General features: G+C 35.2%; 1 protein-coding gene across 1 annotated transcript in view; it reads left to right on the plus strand.

Moving 5' to 3' along the window:
* Positions 1–15,411, plus strand: part of LOC146914697 (putative choline kinase 2) — a 60,084-nt gene extending 44,673 nt beyond the window's left edge. The window contains exons 8-9 of the transcript XR_015014358.1: positions 14,519–14,620; positions 15,110–15,411. The gene's annotated coding sequence lies outside the window, so the exon portion shown is untranslated. The remainder of the gene's footprint in view (positions 1–14,518; positions 14,621–15,109) is intronic.

Here is a 15,411-nt window from a genome sequence, read left to right on the forward strand (position 1 = left end):
CGAGTCTTCAAGTGAAATCTGGAAAAATCTCGCTTGCAACTCGCTCAAGCGAGGCACAAGCGAGATTGTCTGTACCTATGTCTTTAAAGTCTATTTGCCTTAACCCATTTTGATTCCATACATGTGCTAATCATTGTTCTATACTGTATATGGTTTTTCCTGGTTGTTTTGCAGATGGCACCCAAAAATCAACAAACCAAGAAACGAAAAACCACTGCTTCCTCATCCGGTGTTGTAGACCGTCCTGCACCCTTACCCAGAAACCCAGACCGTACCATTTACACTTCAAACAAAACCTATGCCAGGTTTCTCGAGCTGAAAAAAGAGAAAACTTGGCATGACAAAATTTTCCGGATTAACCCTGAGGGTGAGTATGCGGACATTGCAGCTGTGTTCACTGAGAGAAAGTGGGAGAAACTCATTAACCCCTACCCAAAAATCAACCTGGACCTTTTAAGAGAGTTCTATGCCAATTCTTTACCAGATTGTGATGCTAAGGAAATGCATGCTGCGTTTTCTTACAGCACCATGGTTAGAGGAAAGACCATCCACTTCGATAGGGATGCGATTAATGAATACTTAGGCAACCCTTACACCTTACCTGAGTCTGATGACCCTGACACACCTGCCTTGTGTCCTTATGGGGAAAGAGAGAGAGCTGCTGATTGGAATCTTGGTAAGATTGAGAGGGAGATTTTGCTACCGGGTAGGACATATACTGAGTCCAAAGCGGGTAACCGTAATTTGGCAGCCTTCACTGATATGAGGCCAAAAGCTGGGATTCTGTTTAAGTTCTTAGTTCATAATGTTTGGCCAAAAAGCCATGTCACCACAACTCCTAAGAAAGTGATGCCTCCTCTGATTTGGCATATTTGCAAAGGAAGGCCGGTGGATCTGGCTGCAATTATTTCAAGAGAGCTGAAGCATGTAGCTCTCGGTGGTGTAGCAGGCCCAGAGACTAGACTTGCTTTTCCTGGATTTATTATGGGATTGCTTAAGCATCATCAGGTGCCAGTCACCGAACCTTTTTCAGAAGAGCTGGTTTCTCCCATTGATGACAAGTACATTCGGGGTTACATTTCCAGAGCACTAACCAAAGGTGCCGCTTCTTCTTCTCAAGTACCCCCACCTGAGGACTTTCCAGAGCATGATGATCCTCACCAGACTATGCCACCACCTCAGCAGCCCGACACTTTTGATTTTGCTTCTTTGCAGGCTTGGATGACTCAGCATGAGCAGAATGCGCAGAATAGAGCCTTAAGGCAAGAGTTGAGAGATAATCACATAATGGATCAGCAGGCTGCTATCTTCCGCAGCAGCCAGGGCATCTATTCTCATCTTTATGATTCTCACATGGACCCTGGGTGTTTCATGTTCACTCCGGCACAGTACCATGACTCTTGCATGTGGCCTGGGGACAGGCCAATTTACCCAGGAGGGGGCAGTGGAGAAGGTGCTGATCATGGTGTTGATGATGATCCAGAGAGGACAGCCACTTTCCATCCATCTGATGACATGGATGATGATGCGGCACACTGACTGCATCTCTTGGTTATTTTAGTGATGTTTAGTTGTTTTGACTTCTGCTTTGACTCCTTAGTTTATGTTTTTATTTTTATGCTGGAACAATTTATCGCTTTTGAACTTATACTTTTTGAGCACGGTTTTGGGTGTTCAATATTTTGGTTTAATTTTAATTTTATTATGGGTTAAATAGCTTAGCTTGTTGTTTGGTTTTTAACTTATTGCTTTGGATGAAAATTTTTGTTTAATCTTGGTTGTGTTTCGCTAAAAGAAAAATTGCTCATGAATCAAGTCATCAAAGTTTAAAGTGCTCCAAGGAGCCAATTATTGAGCATAAGCAGGTGTGTGGTAATGATATGAATTGTGAGAAAGCGCTAAGCCAAGGTATTGGTTTCTTGTTGTTCTAGGTGTTACTATGAATGTGAAATTTGTACTTTGCACAAAATATATATCATTTAATTTTTTCTCATAAACATAAATATTTTTGAACCACTTAGTACTTAACATATATGCGAGGTAGCTTCAATCTGTTGTATATATGCTGGAGACCGATAATCACCGTCTAACTTGTTTTAGTTATGTTAAATCTGATAATTATTTTGAACTGTTTGAAAGCATGGAAAGGATCAAGGCACTTTTTGAATTGAGAGTAACCTACTTGACCACATAAAGCCTACCTGTGAGAAAAGCGAGTATCTGATACCCCAATCTGAGCCAAATGAATCAAGTCCTCAAACATGAAATGTCAATATTCATAAGCACAATGCTTGTTGAATTTGCCTGAAAATTTTCAAAAATCCAGTTCATGGTTGAATCTTATAGGACTTTGATAATTTTACTTTGTTGAACCCTTAACCTTTTTGTACTGTGTCCCTTGCCTTAGGATAGGGGAACATTCAATTAGAGTTTTGTTGTATTCAAGTTGGGGAGAAAAAGGAGGCATTATATGTTAAGTTCTGGTGAAATTGTAAAATAACCTGACAACATCGAATCAAAGAAAAGTTGTACATTTGAAAAAGAAAAGAAAAAGAAGAAAAAGAAAAAAAAAATCAAAAATAGAATAAGTTGTCAAGGTTATTGGTTTGATTGTTAATCATCAAAGGTTGTAATTATTGGTAGGGAAGATATTGAATTTCAAGTTGTATTACAAAGAATGTTCCTCTTTGATAGGCTTTCTGATCAATTGCCCCACATATGACATTTCTTTTGTAGCCCGGCCAAGTTATAACCCTTGCAAGACCTTTTGATCCATGCTTTTATGCTTTTTGAAACGATATTTGGATGGACACCTAACTTAAATAGGATGTTAGCATGATTGTTGGATGTGTGTTCATTACCTTACTTATTGTTATCTTGGTATTCCATTTACTTCTAAAGAAGTGTGTTAGGTGTGGTTCATAGATAGTTATGTTTATGTTTTGAAGTTTATGATGTGTATTTTGTGATTAGGACTTGTTTCACATTTATAGCTGTGCTAGGAATAATGGAGAACTTCATGCTTGCCGATGCTTTCACATTTGAATCACCACTTGAAAATTTTTATTTGATTTGAATTGTTTGGTACTGTGCTAGAAAGCTTGTCCAAAGCCTTGTGAGTTTCCTTTTGATTCTTTTGTTTGAGGACAAACAAAAAGCTAAGTTGGGGAGAGTTTGATAAGTGCTCAAAAGTAAAATATTTCATGTGTTAAAAGAGGCATTTTTAGTGACTTGTTATGCAAGTTATCTACGGAAAAGCAATCAATTGTTGTAATTATACCATTTATGCTTTATATGCCTAATTCTACCCAATTTATGCAGGAAATGACAAGCAAGGACCAAAACTCAAGTGTGTGAACCAAGCAAATCTCGCTTACGCGAGGTCATCTCGCTTAAGCGAGATTCCTCCAGGGAGAAGCTCAACCTTCGCTTGCATCTCGCTTCCAGGGTCGCTTGTGGATTTTAGAAGCTCGCTTACGCGAGATCATCTCGCTTACGCGAGATTTCTCCAGGGAACAATTGTAAATTTCGCTCCCATCTCGCTTCCAAGTCGCTCAAGCAGGATTCAAAGGCGGTTTAAGTTTGAAGCAACCTCGCTTACGCGAGTTCTAACTCGCTTACGCGAGATGCAACTTCATCAAGGATCAGGGCTACGTGGCAAGACTTCATTGGCCATGGCTAGATATTTAGGCTTCTCGCTTAAGCGAGATGTATCTCGCTTAAGCGAGATTACACGTTTTCAGCCCATTTAAATACAAGTGTTCCCTCTCTCTAGACTATTCACTATTCCATTGAAACATTTTATACATTTTTAGAGAGAGGTTAGAGCTATTTCAAAGAGAGAAACACAAAGCAAGTGATTAAGGAGTAGATTCAACCCTAGATTCATTGAGACATCAAGGATCTTGGCATGGAATCTTCATCTTTCCTTCATTCCTTGCATTAGTTTACATGTCTATGTGTAACTATCACCTTCTTTGTAGTATTGAGGTAACAATCAAGCTATTATGTAATCTTTTGATCTTTTAATATATAAGGTTCTAGCTTAATGATTCAATATTGTTGTTATTCTTGCTTATAATGCTTTCAAAGAGATTCAAGATGATTTGGACACGAACTCTTGAATCTAGAACTAGAATAATAATCTATCTTATGTTATATCACTCTTAACAAGTTTGTAAACCTTTGATAATTACTTTTAATCAAGATTTTAATGCTTTCGGATACTTAATCAGGCTGGACACGGTCGATTAAGTTATCCGATCGACTTTGTTATCGTTTAAAGGATTTGGACACGAATGTTTAAACGCTAACTTAGAAATAACGATGTCACTTTGGACACGAAGGATGTTGTAGAAATGATTGTAATAATATTGGTTATAAAGCTAGAGTCTGTTAATCGATCGAGAGATTGCTGCTGTTATGCTTGCTCGTTATCTTATACCGCAAGCGAAATAGTTCGATCTCTTCTCGTTTTTACTTTTGTCATCTATGGATATAGTGTTACAAACAAACATTTTATAAATGATACCTTAATGTGAAAGATTGTGAACACGCTTATGATATACCGCAACTCCCTGTGGAAAACGATCCTATATATACTCATGTGTACATAGTTATATGACATGTAGAAAAACTACATCAATCAACAGCTTCTGTTGGTGGGTTGAGATTGAGGTTGACAAATGTTGGTTGTGGTTCAACATACACAACCATCGGAAGAGGATGGAAAGATTCTGGGTCAGGGATGAAAGGAAGTTCTTCATCATTCTTCGATGGAGTTTTTTCTGGTGTGGTTTCGGTGGTGAGATAACCATCTTGCATGGTCTGTTCAACAGTGTTTTTGAGCGGAGATTGTGGTGGAGTTTCGAATGGAGTAGTTTCTTTGGTTGGTGGTGGAGTTAAATCGAAACGTGGTGATGTGGGGAATGATGGTGGTTTCGTCGGAGGAGACGGTGGAGAAGGAGAACGAGTTGGAGATGGTATAAGTGGAGATGAGTTGTCATGGTTAGTGCTTCCGGCACCTTTGGTTCGAGCCATGTGTGGTGAAGGAAGTGGTGTACAGTGGTGGTTTGAGAGAAAAAGATGAGACGGTTCAGAGAAAGAAGAGAGTGGGAAGTTTTAGAGAGAGAAAGTAGAAACCGGTTTTGGGAGAGGAAAAAGGTGAGAAGTGACTTTTAGTGGTTTAATGATGAGAGAGGGAACAAGAGCATTAATGAGTTGTAATTTTTCTTTATATTGGTAATTTCTTTTCTACCTAGAGACTAGGTTAAGTAGAAGAAACTTTTTTGAAAGGACATGGTTGAGACGTGTCCCTCAAGTCTGTCTTGGAGGGTGTTTCTTTCAAGAATGTTTTCAGAATATTCTGATGAAGAGAAGACTCTTCCTATTTGGACCTTTTGCAAGGATTTTGAATAATGTGTAATTTTTCTTTAATAAAATTAAAGTGATCCTCAACTAAAGGTTTAGTAAAGATATCAGCTAATTGATTTTTTGTATCAACAAAAATTAATTCAAGTTCCTTTTTATTAACATGATCTCTAATGAAATGATGTTTAATTTCAATATGTTTTGATCTTGAATGTTGAATGGGATTCTTTGATAAATTTATTGCACTTGTATTGTCACAAAATACTGGAATATTTGTGTACCTTATAGAGAAATCCTCAAGTTGATTTTTAATCCAAAGAACTTGAGAACAACAGTTGGCTGCTGACACATATTCTGCTTCTGTAGTTGACAGAGCAATAGTGTTTTGCTTTCTGCATGACCAACTTATAAGTGCATTCCCAAGAAACTGACATGCTCCACTTGTGCTTTTTCTTTCTATTTTGTCTCCAGCATAGTCAACATCACAGTATGCTATAAGATCAAAACAAGAACCTTTGCTATACCAAAGGCCAAGATCAGTAGTACCTACTAGGTATCTAAAAATTCTTTTTACAGCAGTTAAATGGGATTCTCTTGGAGAAGTTTGAAAACGTGCACATAAACCAACAGCAAAAACAATATCTGGTCTACTGGCAGTTAAGTACAACAGAGATTCAATCATTCCTCTGTATTCTCTTTCAGAAATAGTTTTTCCATTTTCATCCTTATCTAGGTTAGATGTTGGATGCATGGGAGTTGCCATTATTTTGGCTTCATTCATTTTATATTTTTTGAGAAGATCTTTTATATATTTTTCTTGACAAATAAAAATGCCATTTGATTCTTGCTTAATTTGTAAGCCAAGAAAGAATCTTAATTCTCCCATCATACTCATTTCAAATTCACTTTGCATGAGATTGGAAAAATCATCGCATATTTTTTTCATTTGTTGAACCAAATATGATGTCATCAACATAAATTTGAACAATTAAAAAATTTGTGTTGTCATCTTTTCTAAAAAGAGTTGTATTTATTTTTCCTCTAGAAAAATTATTTTTGATTAAGAATGTACTTAACCTTTCATACCAAGCTCGAGGAGCTTGTTTGAGACCATATAGTGCTTTTGTGAGTTTAAACACATGATTAGGTTTATTTGCGTTCTCAAAACCAGGAGGTTGATGAACATAAACTTCCTCATTTAAAAATCCATTTAAAAAGGCACTTTTGACATCCATTTGAAATAACTTAATATTTTTATGAGATGCATATGCAAGAAGAATTCTAATTGCTTCTAACCTGGCTACCGGAGCAAAAGTTTCATCGTAATCAATACCTTCTTGTTGATTATACCCTTGTGCTACCAATCTAGCTTTATTTCTGATAACTTTTCCTTCTTCATTTAGTTTATTTCTAAATACCCATCTTGTTCCAATGATGGATTGATTTTGAGGTTTAGGAACAAGGTTCCATACTTCATTTTTCTCAAATTGAGAGAGTTCTTCTTCCATGGCTTTTACCCATGATTCTTCACATATTGCCTCTTGTATATTCTTTGGTTCAATGTGAGAGATCATTGCCATGTTGACATCATTATTTATGAATGATCGTCTTGTTCTTATTCCATCAGATGTATCTCCAATGATTTGTTCAGGAGGGTGATCACCAATGGTTCTCCAGCTTCTTGGAAGAACTTGTGGAGAATGTTCTTGAATGTTATCATCTTCCTTTTGAGAGATTTCTTCTTCATCTTCTTTGTTGATTATTAAATCATCGAACTCATCAAAAATAACATGCATGCTAATTTCCATGGTTTGATTTTTCAAATTATAAATTCTATATCCTTTGGAATTTGTTGCATATCCCAAAAATATTCCTTTATCTGATTTTGAATCAAACTTTCCTAGATTTTCTTTATCATTTAAAATATAACAATAACATCCAAAAATGTGGAAATATGAAATGTTAGGTTTTATATTTTTCCAGAGTTCATATGGGGTTTTGTTTAGAATTTTTCTAATTGAAACCCTGTTTATGATATAGCAAGAAGTATTTATGGCTTCAGCTCAAAAGTATTTTTCTACGTTGGACTCATTTAGCATTGTTCTTGCCATTTCCTGAAGAGTTCTATTTTTTCTTTCAACAACTCCATTTTGTTGTGGAGTTCTTGCACATGAGAAATTATGAAAAATTCCTTTTTCATCAAAGAAGTCTTTAAAGAATGCATTTTCAAATTCTCCTCCATGATCACTTCTTAGTGAAATGATTTTGGATTCTTTTTCATTTTGAACTAATGTACAAAAAGTTTTGAATGCTTCAAATGCTTCATCTTTATGTTTTAAAAATAGAACCCAAGTATATCTGGAAAAATCATCAACAATAACAAAACCATATTGTTTTCCGCTTAAACTGGCGGTTCTAACAGGACCAAATAGATCTATGTGAAGTAGTTCAAGAGGTCTTTTGGTTGAAATAAAATCATTTGTTTTAAAACTACTTTTAACTTGTTTACCTCATGTACAAGCTTCGCATATCCTATCTTTTTCAAAATCAATTTTTGGAAGTCCTCTTACAAGATCCAGTTTAGAGAAATAGTTTTCATACTTATATGTCCAGCTCTTTTGTGCCAAATCCATTTATCTTTTTCAAGAGTCATAAAACAGGTTTCAGCTGGAATATCATCTAAGTATAAAGCATATAGGTTTTTCTTTCTAGATGCAGTAAAGAAAATCTTACCTGAGGATGTATGTTTTACTATACATATGTTAGGTTTAAAAACAACTTCAAATCCACTATCACATAATTGACTTATGCTTAATAGATTGTGTTTTAAACCTTCAACATATTGAACATCCTCAATTTTTGCAGAGTCTTTCTTACCAATAATACCTTTACCTTTAATTTGTCCTTTGTCATTATTTCCAAAGGTTACTAGACCTCCTTCCTTTTTTACGAAGGAGATGAAGCATTGTTTATCCCCAGTCATGTGTCTAGAACAGCCACTGTCCAAGTACCATGGCTTTGTTCTTGCATCTTGTGAGGATCCCTGCATTTTGAGTTAGTGGTTCCTTAGGTACCCATGAAAATGTGGGTCCTTATTGGTTAGCTTCACAAATCTCAAGGTGTTTAATCTTGAGAAAACAGTTTACTTCTAGATGACCTAATCTTTTGCAATATGAGCATTCTTTTCTTTTTAATGAAAAAGAATGTTCTTGAGAATGTTCTGAGATAGTCTGATCTACTTTTATTTCTTGTTTTCTCTTTTTATGAAAACAAATAGATTCATGATGTCCTTGTTTCTTACAGAATGAACATTTTAATTTTTGTGGTATAAGACACTTTTCATAAATTTGATTAAAACCTAAACCAGTTTTGTCAAATTCTGCCATTTGTGAACCTACAATTTTTTGAAATGTTTCTGTTGATTTTATAAATTGTGAAAGATCATTTCTAAGTTCTTTGACTTCTCTTTTAAGAACAATATTTTCATTCCTAGAGTTTTCAGGAAGTTTGGTTTTTCCAAAGGCTTTTATTTTTTCAGTTGCTTGAAAATAAGAATCTTGTAGACTTTGAATAGTTTTCTTTTGATCATTATTCAAAGTTTGAAGCTTTTCTTTTTCTTCCTTTAAATCAGAAATTTCTTTTTGTAAAGAGTGACATTTGTTTGTTAAAAAGTTTGAATCAAATAGAAGACTATCAAATTTATTTTCTAACTTTTTGTATACTTGAGGTTGGTCAAAAAGAATTACCTCTTCGTTTTCTGAATTCGCCATTAGAACCATGTTGGCTTCAGTGTCTTCATCTTTTGGTTCTTCAAGATCATCCCATGTAAACATCGATTTTGAGTAGGGAGATTTCTTCTGAGTCTTCTTGTTTAATGGATATTCATTTTTGTAATGCCCTAGTTTGCTGCATCCGAAGCAGGTTACTTGACTTTTGTCAATTTCTCCTTTTGAGTTGTCTTTCTTGTTAGGAAAGTATTTCTTTATCTGATCTCTTCTTCTCATCATTCTTTGAATCTTCTTTGTGATGAGAGCTAGTTCGTCTTCTGCTTCTCCTTGGATGTTTTCTTCTTCATTGGATTCTTTGATTCCTTCGCTTTGTGTAATGGCATCTTCTTGTTCGCTTTGAGATGCTTTTAGAGCAACCATCTTTCCTTTCCTTTATGGTTTATCATCTTGAAGTAACGTCTCATGAGCCTTTAATGATCCAATGAGATCTTCAAGGGCTAAAGAGTTTAAGTCTTTAGCTTGTGTGATTGCAGTAACCATGGGTCTCCATGTGCTTGGAAGACATCTTAATATTTTTCTTATCCGATCATGAGTGGTATAAGTTTTTCCAAGTGATCTTAATTCATTCACAATGGATGTGAATCTGGAGTACATTTCATCAATGTTCTCATCTTCGTTCATTTCAAAGATTTCAAATTTTCTTACACCGATGTCTATTCTTGTTTCTTTTACGTGACTAGTTCCTTCATGATGGATTTTTAGAGTGTCCCAAACCTTTTTTGCAGTATCACATTCATCAACTCTTTCACTTTCTTCCATGCTTAGTGCGCATGATAGAAAGAGTCGAGGTTTAGAGTTTAGGAGTATTTTTTCTTTATCTTCTTTTGACCATGATGCTTCTGGTGTAATTGTTTCCACCTTTGTTGTTGCATCAGTTGTCATGGGTACATGATTCCCATTTGTGATTATTTTCCACATATCCACATCTTGGGATCTGAGGAATAGTTCCATTTTTCCTTTCCAGAAATAATAGTTTTTTCCATTGAAGAATGGTGGCCTTGTGCATGATAGACCTTCTGGTATATACTTTTCTTTTGACATTACCTTCTTCCTGAATCTTTTCCTCCAACACTTGTTAGGTGTTTTTGTAGAGCCCGGGCTCTGATGCCAATTGAAGTAAGCAATAAACGTCACAAGAAAGGGGGGGTTTGAATTGTGACCCTTTTAAAAATTATTCCTGAAAGTTAAGTTTAGATTTATATACTCAAGAATGTTCTTGGTGTACGTTAGTTCAACAAGTTTAGAGTATATAACAATTTAATCAAAATAGAATGTTCTAAAGAATGATTATAAGCAGAATGAGAAAAATGATGTTCAGTTAAAATATAAGTTTATTTTAACAAAGACCAGAATGTTCTGGAGAATGATGACAGAATGATAAAACAATATTATATGCTGATTTTAAACCTTAGTCAAATATTTAAGTAATTGTTTTATCTTGGACCAGAATGTTGTGGAGATTAATGTAAGTGTGATAAAGTGTGTGTGTGTTGTGTAACTTTAAATAAAGAGAGAGAGAGAGAAAGAAGAATAACACAGGAGAGTTTTCCTGGTTCACCAAACCCGGCTACTTCCAGTCCCCACACCTCGTGTGAGATTATCCACTATAGTTTTCTTGCTAACAGAAACTTCTGACTAGCACTATAAGATCTTGATCACACCAGATCAGTCCGTTTACACCAGTATTATCAACCTCAGCAGGCTTCTACAATTCTTTGCGCACTAGCAAAAGAAAGGTTGGAATTTTCTACCTCAAACTATTAAGCCCAATAGACTTGAGAAGAATACAACACACTTTGTATAATGAGATTTGTGTGGATCAAATAAAATACTCAACTCGTAGTTTGAGTTTTACAATAGCAAATTCAAAAGAGAAGATCCAAGTGATATAGTGAGAGAGCTTGGAATTTGCTTTGTTTGCGAAGAGCTTTGTTTGTAGTGATGATTTTCACTTAGAGAGATATTAGCTTTCAAAACTCTTGCTTATAACCTTCAAAGGCCCTTGTATTTATAGGTGAGGAGTGTCTTGGTGATCAAGGGAGAAAATAGAGCTGTTGGACACGTTTTTGATAGCTGTCCAAAGACTCAATTGATTTCTCTTTTCTTCTTTAAAATAGCCGGAACGTTCTCAGAATGTTCTGTATGAACAACTTGGCTTTTACAGCACTGTTGCTTGCTTGCGCATGAGATAACCAGCTGTTATGAGCTGTATAACTTGTTGCCCAATGCAGATGATGTCATTGTCCTTTGCTTTAGTGATGTCATGCTTTAAGCCATGTGCATTTATTCTTTAATGGGCTTCTTGGATCCAAATGGGTCGAACCTTTTTCCTAAGGCCCAAGAGACATTTATTAAATGCTATTTTGCCATGCTTTCTTGCTGTGCAGACTTGTTCACTTTTGATGTACTGTTTCATTTTCATCGTATTTGCCAGAACGTTCTCAGATTGTTCTCATGAAACAAATTCTCACAAAATGAATTAGTAGATAACAAGATTAAATAAATATAATATGTTTGTAATCTTTAAAACATCAAATAAGGATTTTGTCTCAACAGTGTGTGTGCTTGATTATGGTCATTATTTACGTACAGACATCTGTTCCTTGGAAAAAGAGTGTTTTGAAGATGCCTATGTGTTGGTGGCGACGTCATCTCTGGAGATTGTTTCCTTAGTTGACAAGTTAGTAATTGACGGTGTGTTGGTCGAAGTAATTTTTTAGAGGAATGGGGATTCAATATTGGGGAGGATGCCCTTCTTTTTTAGGAGCATGAGGGACATAATGATCAGTTTGAAAATGAGGATATTCATGTTGATCTGGAAGCTTGTAATAATGTTGATACCTTGGTTGGGAAAATTGTGAACGATTTACAGTACCACATTCTATGCTCTTTTCAATTTTCATTTGTCATATCATTTTCTAGAACCTCTGATGCATAGACGCGGTTGAGATCCGCTGTGTCGCCGTGTCCGGCGCGGTTTCGACACGGACGCCTGTACGACACATGTACGATTCGCGTCAAACGCGGATCTAGCCGTATCCAACAAAAAAAAATTGCAGCGGATGCGACACCGCTCAGTTGAGTACGACACGGCCCATGACAAAAATAAAATAAATAAAAAAAAACAAAAAAAAATGAAGAGAACTAGGTTTCAAGGATGGGCTATCAATTTAGAAACTATAAAACCCAACTCACACATCTCTAATCCTGTTTTCGCTGCTCCATGTACACCACCGCACCTTTTCTGGCGCCGCCGTCTGCTTCCTTCCCGTCATCTCTCCATGTCGTCGTCGTCTACTCCAGGTTTCTATCAATTTGCTTTCTTATTTTCTTGTTTATAATTTCATGGGTTTTCACTTTTCACTTTGCTGCTATGCAAGTTCTATCGCTATCGTTATCGTTTTCGTTATCTGTCAGCAGCTTCATGTTTTGCTAAAATTTTGACCACCACACATTTTGATAGAAAACTGTGTCTGAACTTTATGACCACAAGTTTTCCTGTATAAAGTATATAATAATAATAACACAAGTATGAACTTTTATCACATGGTGATATATATTTAATACTATGTTCCCTTTACACAAGTCACAAGACCTGGTCAACACGTTTTGTCCTATATGATTTATTATATATACATATGTCAAACTTTATGTCCTATATGAGTTGGTCATGAAAGACTATTGTGGGCACACTAAGGGGGTGTTTGTTTCTAAGGAAAGAAAGTGAAGGGGGTGGGAAAGTTGAGGGAAAGAAAGAGTTTCCTTGGTTTGGAACAAAGGAACATGACAAAGGAAAGAAACTTATACATGGGCCCCACAAAAAGATTCTTTCCGCTCAAATTTGTGAAGAAAGTAGGAGTGGACAAATTTTTAGCCCAAAAAGACAATATAGCCCTTATTTTATCATGTATAGTCCCATGTTATTTTTTCTAATATATACACTATTATTTTTCTGAAAATGACAAACATTCCTTTGTGCAATTAACATGCCGTCATAGTTATTCTTCAAAGTACCTAATTTTATATCTGATTTTATTAAATAAACATATATTTCTACATGTTGATATGCATGTAAATTACCATCTTTATATAAGGGTATTTATGTCATTTACTAAATTTACATCTTTCTTTCCTTTCACTTTTTCATTTATTCCAAACAACCTAAAAATCATCTTACTTTCCTTTCACTTTCATTCCTTAATCATTATTTCCTTTTAGTTTCTTTCCTCTCACCGTCCAAACATAGCCTAATAGTGTATTTGTTGGCTGAAAATTATTTTGGTTAATTTTTGTCTTTGTTTGGTTGATTGAAAGTTTAAATAAACATGAATTATGCCTCTCGTTTTAGACTTTTTATAAATTATTCTCACAAAATACTTTATTTTATTAGATTAGCCGTGTCCGTGTCCGTGTCCTACGTTTTTCTAAATTAGCCGTGTCCCGTGTCCGTGTCGTGTCCCTCGTCCGTGTCCGTGTCCATGCATCATAGTGATCTAGAACTTACTTTTCATTCATGTTTTTTCTACTTATTAATGATATAGGACAACGAGTACTCGAGTTACAATCCTGTTGCGTATGACCTTGCAAATCATTTCTGTGAAATGGCCGCAAATTACCACACTGACACGCCTCATGTTCTTGACTACAGTAAATATCCTGGTAAATGAATTGCTCATACATTTTACAGCCTCTATTTTCAATAAAAAATTTGAGATCATTCTGTATTGCTGAGACATACATACTTGAGTTCTGAAGGTTAGTCCATTTCACTAACAAATTCACTCTGACAATACATTATTTGATTGTTAGAGATCCGGTATTGGATATTTTATAATTTATATTCATATATTCTCACAAAAATTCACGCCATTTTTCTAATAGTTGTTTCACTAGCATGCATATATGTGATCGAATAATGTAAGAACCCTGCTACCTTAAATTTAGGTTGGCCTAGACAATCAGAATTGTAACACAGTTTAGACTATCGATTATCCTTCCTTATTATCTGATGTGAAGCTAGCTAGCATTCGTCTGTTCAATTTATATTCTAATTTATAACTCAACACAGACACTGACACGCCGACACCACTAATAATTTGAGAAAATCACATAATTTTATATGTGTCGGTGTCGGACATGACACACCTAATCCGAGTAGTGTCTGTGCTTCATAGCTCAACGGTAAGAGTTTGACCTTGTAACTTCAAGGAACTGAGTTCAAATATCCTCGGAAACTCTTGAAAATGGCCACTTCAAAAAATACATGCTAATTTTTCCAAGATGTTTATGCACTCTTTAAATTAATTAAAATTAGATCACATTCAAGCCTTCAAAATTTTTAATTGTAAATTTGTACACAGGAAAAAAAGCCAAGTGATGCTGAAGTGGACCAGTTAGCGAATCTTGTGGAGAAGTACACTCTTGCAAAACATCTATTTTGGGGCTTGTAGGGACTTATTTCAGTAAGTTTTTTTTTTCTTTTCTTTTTTTCACTTTGATGGTTACTCTAGATCTCACATATGTCAGCTTAATGCATGTGTTCAGTATATTACGATACATGTGAGTCGTATCTCAATTCCTTACAAAGATTGAATCTAATCGAGATGAACCCTATTGGAATCTCGATTCATTCTAATACTACATAAATTTAGCGTAGCTAACTACTTTTTTTTTTGTCAACTTTGTATAGCACTTTTCTTTTGTTGATTGATTTATGACACGAGCCATGAATTATTTTGAAGTTCGTATACAACATATCAACTTATAATGTTACCTTTCCTCAGAAAAAAAAAAAAAAAAAAACTTATAATGTTACCGTCACTAACTATTTTTCTTAGGTTGTTATATTTTTATCAGTAATGTATTCTACGATTCATAATAAGATTCGACTAACGATTTAAATCATGACTTGGTAATCATAATTCAATTTTTTGTTCCTTTGTGTGTTGCAGAGTTATGTCAATACAATTGACTTTGACTACAAGGAGTACTCAAGGCAGAGGTTTAAGCAATACCAATTAAAGAAGCCTACTTTACTGGCATAATTACATCTTATATGTTTCTTAGTAAAGTTTAGCTTGATATGTTAATGATATCAAGAGGCATGAGTATATATGTAAAGAATATATAACTAAAAATGTGTGATGGAATTTTTTTACTATCTTTACAAAAAATATTTATATCTTTGTAACCCCTTTCATTTGGATTTTGGGATTGAGTGAAGGAATAGAACATAGAAGTGCTAGTTATATCA

Source organism: Medicago sativa, chromosome 6 (assembly GCF_051527215.1).
Source record: "Medicago sativa cultivar Bolivia chromosome 6, Bolivia_mono, whole genome shotgun sequence".
Classification (NCBI taxonomy): domain Eukaryota; kingdom Viridiplantae; phylum Streptophyta; class Magnoliopsida; order Fabales; family Fabaceae; genus Medicago; species Medicago sativa.